This window comes from Silene latifolia, chromosome 1 (assembly GCF_048544455.1).
Source record: "Silene latifolia isolate original U9 population chromosome 1, ASM4854445v1, whole genome shotgun sequence".
In the NCBI taxonomy this organism is placed as follows: domain Eukaryota; kingdom Viridiplantae; phylum Streptophyta; class Magnoliopsida; order Caryophyllales; family Caryophyllaceae; genus Silene; species Silene latifolia.
Genome location: NC_133526.1, coordinates 24,725,264 through 24,730,401, shown reverse-complemented (window position 1 = coordinate 24,730,401; position 5,138 = coordinate 24,725,264). Strand labels below are relative to the sequence as shown.

Here is a 5,138-nt window from a genome sequence, read left to right as displayed (position 1 = left end):
GTAGGAATAGGATTTCTTAAGAGTCATGCTTAAACTCAAATAGATCATCCATTGAAAATCAGATTGCTATTCATAGCTGAACCTTTTTATATTGATCTTTCCGTCTCTGTTGGCAGATGATTGAGGACACGAGCCCACGCAATTGAAGTTGAAGCACAAAAACATGAATTCATTATTGAAAAATTGAAGTTGAAGCACAAAAACATGAATTCATTATTGAAAAAATGGCCTATGCAGGTCTCGAACCTGCGACCTTCGCGTTATTAGCACGACGCTCTAACCAACTGAGCTAATAGGCCATGCAATTGTTAAGACAATTTGTTCTTATTTACTTATCTAAAAAGGGAAAATTAAAACTCAATCCATGAATATGAAAAAACTGAAATCTTCAAACGGCAATTAAACATGAAGTTCTAAGATTCATAAAATTAAGTCATTGATATATAACTTTGGATTAGTGTAATCTCATCTTTATCATAATACATTGATGGAAGGCTCATATTCTTTTTAGGGGCCATCTTGAATAAGCCTATGTCGTTCCCAATGGCCGCACCAAGGCGCTTGGACTCCGACTCTGGCTTCTCATATCTTGGATTAACTGCTGCCATATCTTTTCTATGCATATATAGGACAAGTTCAAGTGTTCAACTCAGCCTTATTCTGCTTCTTCGACAAATTTACCAGTTCATACACAGCTGAACCTTCTTCACTTCTTGATTGACCTTTCCGCAACTTTTGGCAGGTGATGAAACTAGCTCAGATACAAGAACCTTGAGAGTACCAACATGCATGCTTGTCTGGGAACAACATGCGACCATTGAATATCTGAAAGCGGAGATAACCAGAATTCACATTCACATCCTTGAAGTCCAAGTTAGATAGCGAAATCAAAGGAGTACGGAAACTAGGGACCATCTTAAATAACTCTAAAATGGCTGCAACAAAACTCTTGGACTTCACCTCTGGCTTCAGATACCTCGGAACCAAAATCATGCACACGTATTGACGCTGGAAAAAAGGAAAAAAATAAATGAAATGGCCTATGCAGGTCTCGAACCTGCGACCTTCGCGTTATTAGCACGACGCTCTAACCAACTGAGCTAATAGGCCAAGTTGTTTATGTTTGCAAGGTTGTCTTATATGAAATGAATTCCTCTCTTAAATACTGTATTTATTTCCGTGATGTGTATCTCAAGTACTTACTCCAGCAAATGATTCATGTCTATCAGTATATATGTAATCGTAATCGTTCAAAAGTAAGCAATGATTTGCCTTGTAAAATGGCTATATTGTTTTATTGTTAGACGGATTCATGATAACGTAAAACTGTTGGACATCAACCCAACAACAAAGTTTATATGCTAATAGTTTGATCATGGGTCACGAGTTTAGGTAAACTAATGACTTTACCACTTTCAAGAAATGAACATAATCTTAGGATTATTGATTGGGAATTTAAATCGAAGGACATTAGCCTCTACCATTTTAACTACTCGTAATTAGATGAATCATTTTGTAGCCTTTTACGTAACACTCCGATAAACTTTAGTGTTAATGATAATTTTGTTTGGTGAACATTTTACACAACCAAGACAATTTTGGTTGACGTTCACTTTGATTGTAAGTAGGCGCGTCTGACCCGACACATTTGACCCCTTTTTTTAGGGTCAAGACTCATAAAATTTCAACCACCGACCCCTTCACCCCGAACCTGAAATAATGAGCTAATTTATGGTCAAAACCCGACCCGTTGAGTCAAAAAAGATAAATCTAAAAGTTTATTAAAAATATTAATATTTATATATTATATTTAAAATAATAATTATAAAATAAGTAATTTTTCTACTATTAATCGTAAAAATAATTAAAAAACCAATATTATATACGAGTAATTTTTATAACCTTTAACAATAATAATATAATTATTAAAATAACTTGATTTCTATAATATTTAATATAACTAAATTTTTTTAAAAAATTTTCTCAATTTAAAAATGGTAGAAAAAATGCGGTAGACACTATTTTTTGACCCGTATTGTTACCCCACCCCGACCCATAACCTATATGCCCTGAACCTTATTTGACCAAACCCATATGACCCGACCCCCTATCCGCGGGGGTTAAATTTTTCGAACTTTTTAGTTAAAATTTTTGAATTTTTTAGAGTGTGCCGTTTATTATTACCCATCGGCTCCCCTTAAAAATTTTCGCTCCCTAAGCTCAAATCATGGTTCCGCCACTGCCTATACGCGAGCCAAGTATTCGACCCACCCGACCTGTTTGAGTGTTTACCCGGTCTCTAATTGTAAGGGAATTTCCTCCTAATTTAAGATGAAAGTATTTCCGGATAATTTGTCAAATGAAAATTGTCTGTCAAATAAAAAACGAAAAATACAATAAAGTTGGATTTAAAATATCACTATATTTAACGAGTCCGACCGAGTAAATCTCGATAACATCAACATGACAAAACTCGAAAATATTAAACCATAATCGACTCAAACCAACCCGATAATCTGATTAAGGTAATCCCGAAACCGAACCCAACCACCCGAGATGGCTCGTATCGCGAGTCATCCTGATACTTATTTCGACCTAATTCCAACTTGACCCTACTAGGCAGCTAACCCAACCCGAAGGATAAACCGAAATTGAACAGAGAGTTTACCCGATCTAAAAGATTACCCGACACTAGTAGAGGTTTATTTGTCATGTAGTCAACTGGTGTAGCCATCCCCTATTTACTAAATGAATAGATGAACTCACAAGTTTTTCCTCCAAAAAGCATCTTTTTAATTAAGGAAGCTATTGCTAATTTAATTGTATTCATTAAAATTAGGAAATTAATAATTATAATGTATTTTGCTATATATTTCTTTTCATTAAAATTAATCTTTCATCAATATATATAATTTTCACTAAATACTAATTTATAATATTTTAATTAAAGTATACACGATATAAAACTATAAACCATTAGTTTTTTTTTTTTTGGTTTCAACGGATAAACCATTAGTTTTGTGGTACAAAAAAACTTTTTAAAAATATATATATATATATTTAAGCACATTACTCAATTCACTTTTATTAATTTTCAGTTTAAAATTTTTTTTTTGCTCGAAACAAAATACAACGAGAAAAATGAACAACTAATGAGATACCACTATTATTTTACAGTTCAATATTACTCAATTTTCTTGAATAATTTTACGGTTCAATTTTTTTTTTTCTCATATCATAATATAATGACGCGAGATATGATTTTTTTTTGTACATAAATATAAAGAATTAATGAGGTGGGATTGCGCGGGATTACAGTTCAATATTACTTTAGAAAATTATACATAAGTTCAATTAAATATAAATTGGTTGTAATATTAGTCATTGTTTAATAACTACTAACATTAGTAACACAAAGGTTTGTTTGTGATGAAGTCAATTACTACTAGTCATTGTTTAACAAGTAACATTAGTAGAAGTTTGTTTGTGATGTAGTCAATTGCTAGTCTTTGTTTAATAAGTAATCATTAGCAAGTGTTTTAAACAAATATTCATTCATTTTCAAGTATTTTGAAGAATATTTATGAAAGTAATATGAAAAATTCGACTGTATAGATGAGTCAAAACAAATAAGTTGTGACCAAAACCCAACATAACCCGACAAATTATCACAAAAACATAACTCGATTATGTACCCTATAATGACCAGACTTAACAATGATCCTGCTTGATACAAACCTGACATGACCAAAATCTATCCAAATGACCTAATTTGACAACGACTCGACCCTGACCCTACTAAAACTCGAGCTAAAAATTGACCCAACTAACCAAAACTTGACCTGAATCAATCCAGATATAGTCACGGCTCAGGAGTCAATATGACACACAAATATGATATGATTCAATCCGACCTTACCCCACCCAATCCGAAGCATTGCTCATCTCATAATTTAATTATGAGGTCAGTTGGATCCCAACCGTCTTAAATGAAAACACGTTTTGACCAAACTACTTTTCGGGGAGTACAACGGTGAGGGAATTATTCATTTTTTTCGAGGGAATTCATGTTCACCAACTCAATTGTTTAGATTATCCAGTGAATGACAAGATTCAGAGTCAAGATTCCAACGTCAGCATAATTCCAATAAAAAAAATACACTAACAACTTTGTTACTTTACTGAGTTTATTCCTATAAATTAAGTTCATACTCCGTATTTCATAATAATGCATACTTCAACTTAAAGTAACTAGCCTTCAATTAATTAATCATAATACTCTAATTCATTAACTTTCAAGAAATTAATACGTTAATGGGTTGGTCAATTGCTTTACACGGCGGCGGCGGGGACATTCCGGTGAAATTTCCGCCGGAATTTCTTGAACGTCGTGAAGCTTCCCTTGCCGGCCTTCGCCACTGCCTCGACGTTGGTGTGGCCGCTCTCACTGATGGCCTCTCCGCACTTGACGCCGTTGAACTTGTGGTAATACATTATTGTACCGTGTGATACGGTCTTCTTATTAAGTATTTTTATATATAAAACGACTGTCTTATTGATATTGTTATTTTTTTTGTTACTCTAGTTTCTAAGGTTTATGATTTTAGATTTATTGTTATTGATCGTGGAATATGTTGTGATAATTAAGACCCGACCCAAACCCAACTTGACCGGATAAATTATCACAAAAAACCGACTCGATAATGAACCTGATAGTGACCCAACTCGAAAATACTCCCACTCCCACACAACAAAAGCTGATACAAACCCAAGCAGACCCGACAAATCAATTTAAATAACCTAGCACGACTCGACAATGATCCCCCATTCCCACCCAACTCTACTTGAACTCGGGCTAAGAATTGACCTAACTAACACAAACCTGACTTGAACCCAGCCCGGATATAATCATGACACAAATCTAATATGACTCAATCCAGCTTAACCCAACCCCGAATAAACCATCGATCTTATTCTTTAACCATGAGATGAGATACTCGATCCATCTCAACGGAAATGAAAAAAACACCTTGGTCGACCGTTTATATTTCAAGGGGGGCACACATCAAGGAGATTATTCACTATCGTCCATTGTAAACACTTCAATCTGTTTGTCTAAAAAAAAAAAACACTTCAAT

General features: G+C 34.0%; 2 non-coding genes across 2 annotated transcripts; both read right to left on the bottom strand.

Annotated features, from left to right (window-relative positions):
• Window positions 1-225: 225 nt before the first annotated feature.
• Window positions 226-299, bottom strand: TRNAI-AAU (transfer RNA isoleucine (anticodon AAU)). Its single transcript has one exon. It is a non-coding gene; the product is annotated as a tRNA-Ile (tRNA).
• A 737-nt stretch (window positions 300-1,036) lies between these two features.
• TRNAI-AAU (transfer RNA isoleucine (anticodon AAU)) lies at window positions 1,037-1,110 on the bottom strand. The gene has a single exon. It is a non-coding gene; the product is annotated as a tRNA-Ile (tRNA).
• Between the last annotated feature and the right edge of the window lie 4,028 nt (window positions 1,111-5,138).